The sequence below is a fragment of the Fukomys damarensis genome, unplaced genomic scaffold (assembly GCF_012274545.1).
Source record: "Fukomys damarensis isolate Sample0158 unplaced genomic scaffold, DMR_v1.0_HiC HiC_scaffold_2, whole genome shotgun sequence".
Lineage (NCBI taxonomy): Eukaryota > Metazoa > Chordata > Mammalia > Rodentia > Bathyergidae > Fukomys > Fukomys damarensis.
The window spans coordinates 46,812,265-46,828,381 of NW_022900914.1; the positions used below are offsets into that span (position 1 = coordinate 46,812,265).

At 39.9% G+C, this 16,117-nt stretch overlaps 1 protein-coding gene across 2 annotated transcripts in view; it reads right to left on the reverse strand.

Annotated features, from left to right (window-relative positions):
- The window catches only part of Paip2b (poly(A) binding protein interacting protein 2B), a 34,764-nt gene extending 30,518 nt beyond the window's left edge, over window positions 1-4,246 (reverse strand). Inside the window, exon 1 of one of the 2 annotated variants that reach the window (XM_010609636.2) lies at window positions 4,092-4,246. The gene's annotated coding sequence lies outside the window, so the exon portion shown is untranslated. Of the gene's footprint in view, window positions 1-3,925 lie in introns of both variants that reach the window. The other variant, XM_010609635.2, reaches the window with a different exon arrangement.
- Window positions 4,247-16,117: the final 11,871 nt, after the last annotated feature.

Consider the following 16,117-nt stretch of genomic DNA (forward strand, 5'->3'; position numbering starts at 1 on the left):
GGGTGTGTGTGTGTGTGTGTGTGTGTGTGTGTGTGTGTGTGTGGTCTGGTAGCAAGGGTAAGGGTGTGTGTGTGTGTGTGTGTGTGTGTGTGTGGGTGGTCTGGTAGAGGCCATCCTCTTTAGATATGAATCCAACCAGATAGTCTCTCTTAGGAAAATGTAAACATTGAGTGGACAAAGTAAAAGAAGGTAGGTGTTCGGGTGTTAGATTCTATCCTAAATACTGCTAAGCTATTTTTCTATAAGGATTTGAAAGCAAGAAGGCTAAGAGATAATACCAATGCTGAAATTATTTCCCATTCAAGTTATATTCCCCCCTCATCAGAGGGGTAATATGTGTGAATGACTCTACCTTAAAACCTGCAAGTGTCTAACACATCACTTTTTGAACTCTTTTAAAATAAAAGTCCAGGAACCTGACTGAAGTCACTCACATGGTAGATGACAAAAGGCAGAATTTTAAAAATTCAGGTTGAACCACGGATTTAGCTCAGTGATTCCACTGCCTGCCTTACAAGCTCAAAGTCCCAAGTTTGGTCCCCGGTACCAATAAATAAATAAATAAATAAAAATCACATCAACATAATTCTTCTACAGAATTCTACCAGTTAAATGGGCAAATGGTTTCACAATTAACAAATGATAAGTAGTTAACAGCAGCCAGTGAGAGGGGCTCATGTGAAAGAGTTTATGCAAAAGAATAGAACAGAAATGTTCTGGAATTACACTTGGATATACAAAGTGGGAGGAGTACAGAACGTTTCACCCTGGTCAACCTAATCTGTAATTTCAACTGAACCAAGTTTAGTTCTCTTTCTTATTCCAATGTGACAGCTATACACTGGGCCTGTAATCCTAGCATTCAGGAGGCTGAGGCAGGATTGCTATGAGTTTGAAGACAGCCTGGGCCATACCCTTGAACTACATAACAAGACCCTGTCTCAAAAATATACATATATAAAACTGAAGTCCAGTCTAGGCAACTCAGCAACTTAGACTCTTTCTCAAAATTAAAAATTTAAAAAAAAATTTTTTTTGGTACCAGGGCTCAAACTTGGATCTTTGTACTTGTGAAGCAGGTAGTGGAACCACTGAGCTAAATCTCCAGCCCAAAAATAAAAAGTTTTTAAAAAGGGATGTAGGGCTGGGGATTTAGCTCAGTGGTTCTGCTACCTGCCTTGGTAAAAAGGGATGTAGCTCAGTGTGAAGGCCCTGGGTTCAGTCCCTAGTACCAACCCCCGCAAAAAGAAAAAAAAAAATCCATAAAACAAGACTTTAATCTCTAGCTTGACTTACACTAAGTGCTTAATCAATATGTTGAATAAATAAACAAGTAAGTTATCAAAGAAGGTAAAGGAACATTCTGCTGAGGATCTTGGAGGGGTATACCATGAAATTGACTGTATGGGACACAAGTACAGGCGATCCTCATTTTTCATGGATTTCATATTTGCAAATTCACCTATTTGCTAAAATGTATGCATTACCCCCAAATTAATACTTGTCAAGCTTTTGAAATCACTCATGGATATGTATTACAGTGGCAAAAAATCTATTGTCCCTTGCACATGTCCCAAGCTAAAGTGAAATAAGGAAATGCCAAGCCTTCTTGGTTTAACTCTCATCAAGAGATGATCAAGAGGACAGAGACAGTAGGGGGCAGTGAAGTATATGTAGTGGGAGAAGCTCTAGCTTTAGGGCCAAAAGGATAGATAGGGTTTGAATGCTAACTCTGGCATATTATGGTGTGGCCTCAGGTATATCACTTAACACGTCTGAGCCTTATTTCTTTTGCAAAATAAAGAAAAAGGCATCTACCAGGATGAGATGTTTTTAAGATTTAAGATTATAATCCATGCAAGATAGGTAAATTCAGGAAATGGCATTTTAGGGAGTCTACAGCAGTGGGTAATGAGGCCAGAACACCTTGCACACATCCAAAACTACAGAACCTCTCTCTGCATGAATTTAATTCTTGGCTACCTAACAGTGAGAGCTTCCTGGTCAAAGTCCCAAAATCATAGCTATGGTCCTCTTATTAAATGCAAATATACCTGAAAAGACTATACTTTTTAGTTTTTTAACTGGCTTTTAAGTCCAGCCCAATATCAACTTACCAGCCCATTTGGATACAGTATTTGTGGAAAAACTCAGAGATCTGAAATTGTCCAGGATTTTTCTTTGATGACTGTTATAACTCTGTCACAAATTCTTATTATTCTAGATACAAAGGCAGTTTTTAAAGTTTTTTAAGCTCTTGCTCTTTTTAGTACAATTTATTAACAAGGCTCAAACATATGGTTCATTAGACAATGTTGTCACCTCAGAGTAAAGATTCCTTTTAATTCATTCTAATAGACTTATTTGTATATACACAAAATCTTAACATATGGAAGCATATTGATATACATGTTAGAAGGTGGATAAGAAAAACAATACTTTTTTTTCCAGCAAAAGCTTATAAAATCCTGTCCAAGAGTGAACGTTACACTCGTTTATATTTTTCCACTGAGAACTAGAAAACAATTCTAGTTTATATAAACTCATGAAATTTAAGTACTGTGAGAATGTACAAGGTTTTGTATGTGTGTATATTGTCTCTCTTTCTCACTTTCTCATACACATAGAGCCTAAGGAGTCTATCAATCTTACCCCGGAATTTTAATTCTTTCCAACTTTCAAAATAAAATTCATATTTAATATCTAAATTAATGTTTCCAAACCTTAAAAATCTCAATCAAAACTAGCAGTAGTGAGTTAAGTTTTCCCCATAAAATTCTTGGCATAATTTTACTTAGGGAGCTGTGGATATAGGTCAGGGGTAAAAGCATTTGCCTACCATGTTCAAGGCCCTAGGTTCAGTTCTCAGCGCTGCCAGAAAAAAGGTATATTTAGGTGTGAACTATTATCTAAAAACATATGGCTAGAACTGGAAACCAAATGTCTATACTATGAAGGTGAACACAAATTCTTTGTGAATAGAGAATATGGAATATGGTTTTTAAACATATTCAATGTTGTTATTATCCACCCCTAAGTTAGGTGTGATAAAATCACGTCATACTGTATACAGCTGAAGTATGTCCTATATTTTATGATAAACTACAGTGGCCAAGCCCTTACTTATACTGGAACCTCCGACTCTTTAAGCTCTTTAAAGTATGATCTAACTTTACCCACTTAAAAAATAATAAAATTTCAAATCTGTTGTTGCCAGTAAGCTCTTTCTACCTGCATTTTCAGCAGTTATCATTAAAAGAACTATATTGGGACAAAGATTCTAGAAGGGTATAATGATGAAAAAGTCCTCTTAAGGGAGGTATAAATAGTTTACATCTACAAAACCTATTAAAGTTCCCAACTTCGCAAAGCTCCCTGCTCAGTGTAGTCTGCCTCTCTCAAATTCTTCTGCCTCTCTTATGTTCACCTTCCAGCTGCCTGGAAGAAGCAAGTGGAAAATGTTAGTTTCTAAGAAAGATGAGAATGAAATGTAGAAGATGGATGAAATTAGAAGGGTGAAGGACTCACTTGCTGGAGACACTGCAGAAAAGTGACCAGTCTCCAAATTAGGTCTGTAAAAGGAGGGCTGGAGTAAAGGGAAGTGGACGCTATAAAAAACGCTGAAAATGTACGGGGGGTGGGGGGCGCCAACAGGGGAGAGGCAAAATGCTCACCCTTTCCTCGCCCGCCGCCCCCTGGGAAAGGGAGGCGGGGGGAGGGGGTGCGGCCCCGCTCAATTTGTCTAGCAGTGCTGCACCATAATGAGGAAATTCACAAATCCAGGGACCCAGTCCTAGTGTCACAAGGGGCTTGAGAAGACTCAAGACTTGGGGTGGGGGTGGGAGAACAGAGCACCTGTATAGAGAAAAGAGACCAAGACCCCCACACACAGCTCCCAAGGGGCAGGTGACCCAAGCAGACGCACCTTCTCGCCAATGGCCGCGACGTGGGACCCTGAGGACTTCCTCGCCCTACAGGCGGTAAGGCAGGCACGCGCTGCCCCTTCACAATCTCGATGGTGAGGGATGAAAAGGGGGCGCAAGGCACACTTAGATCCGCAGGTCCTGGCGCCCGAGCCCTCCTAGGCTTACCAGAAGCTCCTCTTCCAGACGGTACTCTACACTCTCTGAGAGCCTAACCCTTCGCCGCAGAGGTCGTCGACGCCAGGACAGTCTCGGCCTTTAGTACCAAAACCTGAGCCACAGCACCGGAGAAGCACCACTAAGCTTAGCCTGGCAACCTCTTACGGCACACAGGCTTCTCGCCCCGCCCCCGAAACCAAGCCATTGGTTGCTTGGCACCGCCCCATTCGCCTATTGGGCCGAAAAAGCTGCCACTCAGTCACCTAGCCGAGCATATGTGATTTTCATTGGTGTAAATGTGAAGCAATGTCTGCCCACTGCTTCAGAAGTCCAGCATGTGATTGGTCTTAACGCCTGTCCTTTCGCTCCCTTTGATCTTTCCCTGGGATGGAACGCTTACTTGCGGGAGACCCGGACTAGTATTGACAGAAAGGACACCGCGCTGGTCCTGGATGGTCTTTGAGTTTAGGAGTAGTCTAGCTGCCACGTGGGGGAGGAGCCAAGGACTTAGCTCCTCTGGTTTGTTTACACAAGCCTTTGCTCCGGCTTCGACAATTGGCTGAGGCCACAGCCATTCCCACAGGGTTTAGCCAACTCTGTCTAGCGCGGTGGGGGGAAGGGTTGATGTAAGCGTCTCCTCGGGATTTCCCCTGCAGTCAGTTAAGGAGTGAGGAGCCGCGGACTTGGCGCTGTTCTCAGTCGCGGAAAATTAAGGCGTTGGGCGCTCCATGGGAGAGTAGAAGGAAAAACAGTGGTACGCTTTCACATTTTAAGAAACAAACCTATCATTTTCAGTGCTTAAAAACGAACTTATTTTCACCCTTGGATTTAAGGTGTCTGATCTTGGCTTGAAGGATTTTTAATTTTATTCTTCAGGAAATGGGAATTTCTTTATGAAACTCTATACATCTGTCTCCTCCCACCTCTCATACTGACATATAAGACCCAAAGTAGAGGCTTGGTGAATGAGTGAGTAAACGATAATGAAAATATTAAATAAATCTAACAACTAAATATATTAAATACATAATGTATTAAATATTATAAAGTGCATAAATAAATTAATTCACTCAAAAACATCTTTAGGCCCCTGCTAAGATGTTACAGGCTCAGATCTAAATTTGGGGTACATGATAGGAATAAAACAAACCTCACCCATCGTGCTTGTGGGGAAGTCTTCTGGTGGGGAAGACTGACAACAAACATGTTAACCAATAAATATTAAAGTGCTGTGTTATGACAAAATACTACAAAGAAAAATAAAGCAGAGTTACAGATCGCTGGGGGAATGTCTATTCTAAGTAGACTGGTTAGATTAAAAGCTGAAGAAAAAGCAATGAAAAGAAATATGAATAATGAGAAGAATGGGAAGGAGTCCGATAAGTAGAACCATTACAATGAACAGTTTCAGAATCTCTGTTCTCATTGCTTCATTCATTTTGAGGTTGCGTACATCCATTTAGGATCACCCACTCTGTGTCTCTGTATTCACTGAGGCTTGCTTTCAGGACCACCCACAGATGAGAAAATTCATAGGTGCTCAAATCCTTTAAATTGGCCCTGTTGCCATGAACACATAAATTTACATCTTAACATTTTAAGTGTACAGTTCCATGTCCTTAAGTACATTCACATTGTCATGTAGATCTCATTGTAATCCCTCTCTAGAACATTTTCATCATTCCTAGCTAAGGTTTTGAAGCCATTAAACAGTGACTCCCCATTTCCTCCTTCCTCCAGCTCTAGCAAATCACCGTTCTACTTTCTAAGATTTTTGACTACTAGCTGGTGATGGTGGTGTACATCTCTAATCCCAATATGAAGGAGGCTGAGGCAGGAGGATCACAGTGAGTTTGAGACCAGCCTGGGCTACACATTGAGCTCAACTCTAGCCTAAACTGCATAGCAAGATCTTGTCTCAGAAAACCAAATAAATAAATTAAAAAATTAGACTACTATAGGTACCTCATACAAGTGGAATCATACAGTATTTGTCCTCTTGTGTTTGACTTATTTTACCAGGCCTAAAGTCTTCCAAATTCTTGTGTCAATTTTTTTGTAGTTGTTGCTGTTGTTGTTGCTGTTGTTGTTGGATTTTCATCCCATTTCTGAGGATCCAACCCAGGGAGGACTGAGCCATATCTGCAGTCCTTTTTATTTTTTTTATTTTGAAACAGAGTCACACTGTATTCCCAGGCTGACCTTGAACTTTCGATCTTCCTTCCTCAGTCTCCAGAGTAGCTGGGATTGTAGGTATGCATCACCATGTCCAGCTTCATTCCTTTTTAAGGCTTAATAATGTGTCATTATATGTATATATCACATTTTGTTTATCCATTTATCCACTGATGGAAGTTTGTGTTTTTACTGTTGTGAATAATAGAAAAAATAATTTACAACAGTATGTGTATTGGTATACTAACAATATACTGGTGTTCACATGTCTATCTGTACATTGGTACAAACATTGGTATACAAATATCTGTCCAAGTTCCTGTTTTCAATTATTTGGGTGATAAAGTGGAATTGTTAGATTATATGAAATTTTTGTTATTTTTTAGTGTTTGCCATACTGTTTTCCACATTGGCTAAACCATTTTTTATTCCCTTGGACAGTGAACATATTCTTCTCATCCTTACCCATGCTTGTTTTATCTTTCTTTTCTTTCTACTAATAGACATATTGATGAGTAGTATCTTTTAATTTTGGTGTGAAATTTCCCTAATGATTACTTATGTTGAGCATCATATTGGTCATTTGTATATGTTTTAGAAAAATGTTTTTCAAGTCCTTTGCCTATTTTTAAACCGTGGCTGGGTTTTTTCTTAGTTATAGGAGTTCTTTATATATTCTAGACATTAATTCTTTTTTGGGGGGGTACCAGAGATCAAACTCGGGTCCTTGCGCTTGTGAGGCATGCCACCGAACCGCTGAGCTAAATCCCCAGCCCCCTAGACATTAATTCTTTATCAGATATGATTTGCAAGTATTTTATTCTGTGGTTTTTCTTTTCTGTCTCTTGACAGTGTCTTTTAATGCTTGAGGAGTATTGTGCAAGGACATCATGTGACCCTGAAGAACCTGTTTTTCAAAGCTATGAGATCACCTAAGCCCCTCTCTCACCATATACCTGTAGGCCATTTTAGGGAAAGAAGTAGTAGATGGTATGGCAAAATTATTACAAAGAAAACTTTTTTTTTTTTTCCTGAAAAAAATCGAACATTTCTTATAGGGCCTGGACAAAGATTTAAACCAGAATGGATATGTAGGCTTTTTTGTTGTTGCCCTGACAACTCATAAAGTTTCCTGGGATAAAATCAGATCAGCTGGAGAGATAAAGAAAAATCAATGGACACACCAGCTGGATTTTGGAGTAGCTGCAGCTGGGCCCCTTCTGGGCATTTTCAGGGACCCCAAGGAAAAATATAAATATGTTGCTCAGCAGAGCTCTTTAAGTCTTCTCTTGAGACAGTTGTCCTATCCATTCACGTTAGAAACAGGAGGACTTCTACAATCCAGGGTCATCAACCCAGGCAAATTTCCATTCCACAGTTCTCTTTGTAGAAGTCCATTCACTCCACGAAGAAGTCATTCATACATGGCCCACCAGCGCAGGCAGCCGGTTTATCGCCCCAGCATCTTTCTATAGGGACACTTATTAGACCTAAAGATAGTAGTATTTGGAGATTCCCCAAGAAATGTCTGGACCCCTGCAGAGAGAACATGGAGAGAACAACTAATCAACAAGTCCAATTATATACAATTATAATTTATAATTCCTCATTCATCCCCTTTCCCTCTCTCCTTGCCTCCCTCTCTCCCTCCCTTCTTTCTTCCCTCCCTTTTTCTTTATTTTCCCTCTCTTCCTTGTTTTTTTTTTCTTTCCTTTCTTTCTTTCCTGTACTGGGGATTGAATCCATGGCGTCACACATGGGGCCAGCACTACCAATAAGCCACACCCCAGCCCCTATACCTCATTCATTAATGGACAGACAATGTGAATCAATTAAAGAAAGTTTCTAACAGAAAAGACAACGATCGAAATAAACATACAGAAAAATAATAAACTTGGAAACAGAGACAATGCAAGAAGCAGAGGAAAACAGAAAACCCTTTAATATATTTTAGGATAAGATGCTATCAAACTAGAACAAAATGCTACTTAAAGAAACATTCAGAAGAGAGGGAAAAGTTCTTGTAAAATAAAAATAAAACTCAAAGTTTAGAGTTTTATTTTGTTCTTATATATGGGAAGCCTGGAAATAAGAAAGCAGGGCTTCCACGTTCCACAGAGCAAACAAGAGCAGAAAAAGGATGTCTCTTCTCTTTAAGAGATTTCAGGGGAGTGTTTCATTTACCATTTCCACCCACTTCCCAGAACTTAGTCATATAGACAACTAGATGGAGAAAGGACTGAGAAATGAGTGATCAAGTAGCTGGTTATACAACAAGGATTTTATTATTAATAAAAAGAGGGCCAGGGATTTAGCTCAGTGGTGCCACTGCCTGCCTTGCAAGCACAAGGTCCCAAGTCTAATCCCCAGTACCAAAAACAAAAAAAAAATTCAAAATTAAAAAAATAAAAAGAGGAGATTGGATATAAAGACCACAGAACAGTTGAAAGATATAGTTGATGAAATGTTTCATAAAACAAAATAAAAAAGAAAATTACGTGGACAATAGGGGAGAGAGTATGAGAAATGTTCTAGAAAGAGAGAGTCGTTTCCAAGAGAAGATGTAAATTCAGTGACACAAAGAATATATCTCATATAACACAAGTTCTTTAATAGAAAGAATTCAACAAGTAACCCTCATTTGGAATAAAAAAGGCCCACACCAATAATAATTAACATTACCGAGCTTTAACTGTGTGCCAGGGACATCTGTAAGCACTTAATAAATATTGATCCATTTGATTTTCAAACAGCAGAATGAATACTATTATAATTCCCACTGTACAAGTGAACTAAGACACAGCATTCAGCTAGTAACTGGTGACTCTTTGTGTTCCTGTAGAGAAAAAACGGATTTGTATGTCATGCTGATGACATTAACATGTACAAAATGCTATGAAGAGTTGTTATTACACGCATAATAATACATGTATTACGTATTATGCATGTAATGAGGTATTCTATGCCTCGGGCTCCCAAGTAGGTCAGAAAATGCCTTGAGAGGGGTTAGCAGGGAGGGCTGGTGTAAGTTTCCATAGACAGGTTAGGGCTTACAAGCTTTGAACTTGTCAAAGGAGGGAGCACTGAGGATTTTCTTACCACTGAGGATTTGTCTTCATGTGGAGGATATGCATATATACATAAAAACAATTGAAAATGTTGCCAAAAGAGGGGAGGGGAGAGAATTGGTGATTTTTCACTATCGGCCTTTACAAATCACAGGTAGATATTGCTTTGACTAAATACAATTAAATGGAAACCCCCAACATATGACTATGGGACTCAGTTTATGGAGTTTGTGTTTGCAACATTCTCCCTGCTCATCTACTTAGTCTTATATTTCTCAGCTCTTTGTTTTAGTATCTTGTTACTTGCTTCTGACTCCATGAATGATGGACAGGTTTGGCTGAGGCATTATCACCTTTCTTTGACACAAGTCTGGTATCTGTCCTACAGCTGCAAGTCCTAGGTCTGGTGGAATTTAAACCTCCACTATCAGAAGGGAGGTAGACAAGGACTTATTTGGCTCTGTGTGTTTGTGTGTGTGTGTGTGTGTGTGTGTGTGTGTGTGTGTGTGTGTTACTAAGTATTGAACCAGGGCCCTCTTGAACTACATCCCCAATTCTTTAAAAAATTTTTTTCTTTTCTTTTTTTTTTCCTCATTGAATTTATTGGTACATTTTAGGTATACAGTACAGTTACATTCATCATTGGGATCTTGTACCTTTACATGACAGGTCTTGGTTCTCATTTTTTCCCCATATTCCTGCCCTCCCTTCACCTCCTCCTCCCTTCCCTATTTACAAATACTTTATTTCCGTTTTTTCATTTTCTTGTTTTTTTTCTCTTCCCTTATTTCCTTTCTCCTACCTTCCCACTTCCCCTGCACCTTTAGCCCTTTCAATTTTTTTTTTTTTTTTGAAACAGGGTATTACTAAATCACCAGGTAGTTAATCTTAGGGCCATTGCAAGCAGCAAGAGCCAGGTTGTACAGGCAATGTGAAATAAGTGAGCAGGGATAAAGGAATGCAAATTCCTTCTAAGAACAAGGAATGGAAAGGGGGACTGGAAAATGGGTGGTATTGATGGGTATGACATTGAATGGACCATACCAAGAAATGGGTCGTAAGTCTGTCTTTAGGACCATTAACAAATCCTCTGTTATTTTTTCTAGATTCATGGTAGCTGATATTTTTTTGCCCTCTTTGTTATTAGGAACAGACACATGATTTGTTTTGGTCAAGAAAATATGGGTAGAAATGCATGCTATTTCTGGACAGGTGTTTTATTTTATTTTTAAATTTTATTTATTTATTTATTTTTGGTACCAGGGATTAAACTTGGGAACCTTGTGCTTGCTAGTCAGGCGGCAGTGGACAGGTATTTTAAAAGCCAGCATATTGCCAGGCATGGTGGCACATGCCTATAATCCCAGTATTTAGGAGGGTGAATACTAATGGTGGATAGCCTTGATGGAATATAGGGGAGGCTGAGGCAGGAGGATTACTGTGAGTTCAAGGCCAGCCTGAAATACATAGTGAGGCACTGTTTTAAAAAAACAAGGCTAAGCCGGGCGTGGTGGCCCATGCCTGTAATCACAGCACTCAAGAGGCTGAGGCAGGAGGATCGCTGTGAGTTCAAGACCAGCCTGGGCTACATAGTGAGTTCCAGATCAGTCTCAACTACATAGTGAGACCCTGTCTCAAAAAACAAAAAACAAAATACAAATCAAAGCTAATTAATTAATTAAAATAAAAGCTGGCATATTATATACCACATTGACCATATAGCAGGTCTTGAGATGAGACCTCCTTCAGTCTGCACCTCCCGAGTAACAACAATGAATGGAGCCTTATGGTACATGGATGTATAAACAGAGTGCCGACCATTTGGTGTAGAAAGACTCTGAATCCCTTAGATTGATTGTTACTACATCATGACCCAGCCCTGTTATGGCTTTTATCTAGCTGTCCCTCCAAAGCCTCATTCAGTCATAGATAGGACTTTTCAGAAGTGGCTGGATCTGGAGTGTGTGATGCTGGATTAAGTATGTGACTCTGGGACCAAGGGTGTGTGATTACTAAATTAGTCTACTGATCAGTTTGGCATTATCCATAGTGTGGATAATGTAAAGGCACTTCCTGAATATTAGTGCTACTCACTCTAAGGGTGGATAATCTTGACAGAATATAAGGGACAGGAAGAGGGCCATTGGGGTTGCTTGTCACTTGCTATTTCTTCGATACTTGCTGCTTTCTACCCACTATGAACTGTTTCTCCTCTGTTATGCCCCTCTGCCATGCCACCTTGCCTTGGAGCCAGCTGATTATAAACTGAAACCTCTACATGTTGAGCTGAGATAAATCTGTTTTCTTTCAACTATGGGTGTTGGGTATTTTGTCTCAGCAATGAGAAAAGTAACTAAGACACCCTTCACGAAGCGACACAGATTCTGAAGTAGCGGCGCAGTAAACACAATAAGGCATAGGCTTCAAGAACTCAACAGACCAAACCTAGAAAACCAAGTTCACTCAGAGAATCCATTGGGCAGGAATAGAGCCTCAAATGATGGCAAAGTCAAGCCCTGGAAAGCTCAATTGGCACAATAATAGATTGGAAGTAAAACTCAGAGGATGCTAGTTAATTCCTGGGGAAGGAAACAAATTAAAGTGTGTGATACTTGTCTAGTATTTTCTCAGTTCTTATCCACCATCTGATGTGGATTTGAAGACTCAGAGTCCATTGGACATGGCAGTAGTTGAAGCGTCTTTACTTGTGGACTTTCAGGTTGTAACACTAGGGGTTGTACAGACATGGTGCAGGTGCTGTGATTAGAGAAAGAAAAAATCAGGCAGTGATGAACAGCTCTGCAAAGACAATGTTGACTACAGGTTCTCTTTGAAGCTTTGGGTGAGATTCTCCATTGGGTCAGCACTGTTGTAGGCCATGTTGAGACAAGGATGTCATTGTTTAAAATGTAAGGTGGACTAAGGGCAAGGTGAGAAGTCAAGTGACTAAGTCTTCTGAGGAAAACCTGATGGATAGACTACATTTCTCACAGGGGTATGAACAGGGGCTAATATGGGAAATGTTCTTTTTAGGAGTTTGAGACAGAAGCTTTCGAGGAAGCGCTATGGGTTCAATAGGATGCATGAGCTCTTCTGGCTTCCCAGGCATTCCTTCAATGTGGAAATCTCTTGTAGCAGTCATGCACCTGGTGTCATTTTTTATTACAGGATTTGGAGACCTTAGGCAGGGCTGGTTATAAGTAATCAGGAATCATGGTGACAGAGCACAACCTGAGCACATGCCTCCAGCACTATAGGGAAAGAGTGGTAGTTTTGACTGTCTGAAGTATACTAAATTAAAATCTTAGAACATTAAAAAGCGCTAATCTTCTTGGTGAAAAGGGAACAATCATGAATATGACAGCTGCTATAGGCTGTGATGGGATGTGTCCTAGCCTAGATTTTGAACCCTAAGGAAACAGTACCTAAAAGCTTGGATTCCCACTACCTTGTATCATCTTTTACTTCCACTGTGGTCAGCCTCTGTGAGAAATGGGCCCTGGGTTGCCATTAACAGGCACAATGTCTTTCTGGAATACATTTGCCCCAATAAATTTGCTATAAGGTAAAACACCTGTGCACCCTAGTGACTGGCTCAGTCAAAGTTAGAGCAGAGAAGGTCTGCAGCATCTGGATTACTAAGCTACTTCCAGAGACCTAACAACTCACATCGCCTTCTGAATGTGTCCATTAGTGGTGTGGTCAGAATAGGAAAAGGAATGGGCTACTAGTAATACCCAATGCTCCCAAATATGGTTATGGGCTATGTTGAGGCTTGGGTTGTCCCGGTAGCTGCTCTTTATAAAGGTCACTCAGGTCTGGCTGAAGAACTGGAGTTACAGTTTATGTGAGAAGAGTTTCAACTTCAAAAGAGTGTACAGCTCTTGGCTAGATCTTAGGCTGGGCATAGGTTCAAGTAGAAACTTGTAAGCGGGCAGGGGATGATTGGGCAGATCTTCAGCCTCCTTGTAGGTGTGTACATCTGAAGCCTCTGGTATTGACATGGCAGGAGAGCTGGTGCTCCAAAGCCCACAGAATGTTGGTGCTTGACAGACATGTTTTCTTCAAGAGATGCTCTGATCATTGGCCTACACCTTGGAAAGGCCAAGGGTCTCAGATAGTATGGGCAGCATGTGACTCATAGCAGTGGGCTCTGGACACACTGCTTGCATAAGCAACTGGAATGAAATGGTCTTCTGATTCACTGCTTTTTTCCCTCCCCTCAAAATATCTCAATCTCAGAAATTTTTATGGAGAATGAGTCCATTTACCTACAGGCTTGGCTTTGCTGATAGAGCATGAAGATATGCAAGGACCTGTAGTCCTTCTCCATGTTTTTCCACATAGAACTTACCTCTATCTCTAAAGAAACATTAAACAAATATTCTTTTTTCCCCCATAGTATTGGTGATCTAACTCAGGAGTGCTTTACCACTTAGCTATATCCCTAACCCTTTTCATTTTGACACAAGATCTCACTAACTTGGCCAAACTGGCCTTAAATTTAAGATCCTTCTGCCTCAGCATCCAAAGTAGCTGGGATTAAAGACATGCACAACCAAACTTGGCTACAAATATCCTTCATCATTGTTTTAGTGGAGTGTCAAATTATTAGCTTCCTTCAATATCTGTATGTCCTAATCTGTTCCTTCTGTACCACCCTCAGAAGGAGGACTCTGCCCAAGTGCAACTGGAATGCAGAAAAAAATCTTTTTGTAGTTAAGCTTGGAGCATAGCCCCAAAACAGATGGTTTAATGAAGTATCAATCTGAAGATGCCAAGCAGAGACATGAGAGCAAGGAATGAGGCCATGGAAGAGTGATTAGCCACAACAAGGCAGGGAAAGAATGGCAGATCATTGTGCTTGAAATCTCCCACCATACCATGCACAAGGGCTAAATGCAGAAATGTCCTCATCCCTCTACTTGGGTGCCACAGTTGACGTCAAAGGCATAGTTTGGCTGATGTTGGTTGCTCAAGTCAATTAGGATAGGACAGTTAGAACAGAGATCTGAAGGGAGAATCCAAAAATTTTATAGGAGAGAGCAAAGGCCACCATTGGAAAAGGCAGGTAGTGTCAAGTCTGAGGAATGACAAAAACTAGGTAAAGCCAGATGGTTAGGAAGCAAAAGGAAGATAAGTAACAAAAGGAGGGGGTTATAGAAAGAGACCACTGAATTTGGTGGTACATGCAGATAATCTCAGCACTCAGGAGGCTAAGTTTGAGGCCAGCCTGGACTACATAGTGAGTTCTAGGCCAATCTAAATGAACTACCTAGCAAGATCCTATCAGAAGAAGAAGAGGAGGAGGAGGGGGGAGGGAAGGAGGAGAAGAAGAAAGAGAAGGAGAAGGTGGGAGGGGAGAGGGAGAAGGTTGTAAAGAAGGCTGAGAGGCTGAGACCTGAGATAGCAGGGCATGGTGGCACATGCCTATAATTCCAGTACTCAGGATGTTAAGGCAGGAGGGTCATGAGTTCAAAGCCAGCCTGGGCTGCAGAGTAAGACTCTGTTGAAAGGAAGGAAGGAAGGAAGGAAAAGAAAGGAAGGAAAGGGCGAGTTGAGATACTCAAAGCTTCTTTGTGTTAGATGTCAGCTTCAAGGTGCTTGAGTAGGTTGGCTGAATCAAAAACAAAGAATGGGAAGGAACATTATATAAAGAATGTATGTAAAACTAATGGTAGTCATTTAATGGTAATGATGGTTTCAATGAAAATATTTAAGGGTAATGACCATGATAATTGAAATTAACTTTAAAATTATTTAGCAATTCATACAAATAAGTGAAGTAAATAAGAAAGTTTTAACTAATTTTGGATGTAGGTAATAAGTATATATATGGCTGCTTCTTGTTTATTTAAATATTTTTCTCAAAGCTATAAATGAAAGGCTAAAGTATTATCTTTTATTAATAGATTATCAGAAACTAAAATATGAGTGTATAATAAATTATACTAATGGGAAATCAAAGCTATATGGTAAAAATCAAGGTAAAAATATGATATCAATGACCAGTGTTGGCAAGAAACATTTGGTTAGAGTCTTTAACAAAAAAGACTTTTCAGAGAAAATTTGAAATTAAAGATGGCTGATAAAATAGTTTTCAAATTTTTCCAGAAAATCTCCTGATTGCAATATTCTAAATATTGCTTTGAAACTTGATCGATTTTAAGAGAATGGGAGATTTCTTTTTCTAAGTATTTTAATCTTATGTGATCTCTATCTTTTTTTTTCTTTCATTCTTCTCCTTTTTTTTCAGTTGTGTCTTCATGACTGCCTGATTTATTCCTCCAGTGAAATTGAAATTGCCATCTTTTTAAGGTCATTTCTCAGAATTCCTAATGTCTCTACCCCATATGTACATGTCCAAAAATATTTATGAATGGTCTCTAATGATTCATGTCACTGTCCAACTTATATATTGAAAACTATTGTTTTTCTATATTATCTTCATTCTGAAAGCAAAACTTGTCCTTATTCCCAATGATCAGAAGGGTCCCACTATCCTCTGGGAACCAAAATTCCAAGAATGTTTTCAGGTTCCAAATTTACTCCCCTTGTAATGGAAAATCCAGTGCTGACCTCTCTTGTTGAGGTGGTAGTTTGAGATTGCACAATATTATGTTCCTTTCCAAAGCTGCAGGAGCCCAAACACTCTTGAGAATCTCTCTGCACTAGAAACACAGACTGTTCATCTAGCAATTAGAGTTGCCAGCACAGCAAGCTGGAAAGAGAGAGAGAGAGAGAGAGAGAGAGAGAGAGAGAGAGAGGAGAGAGAGGGGGAGAGAGAGGGGG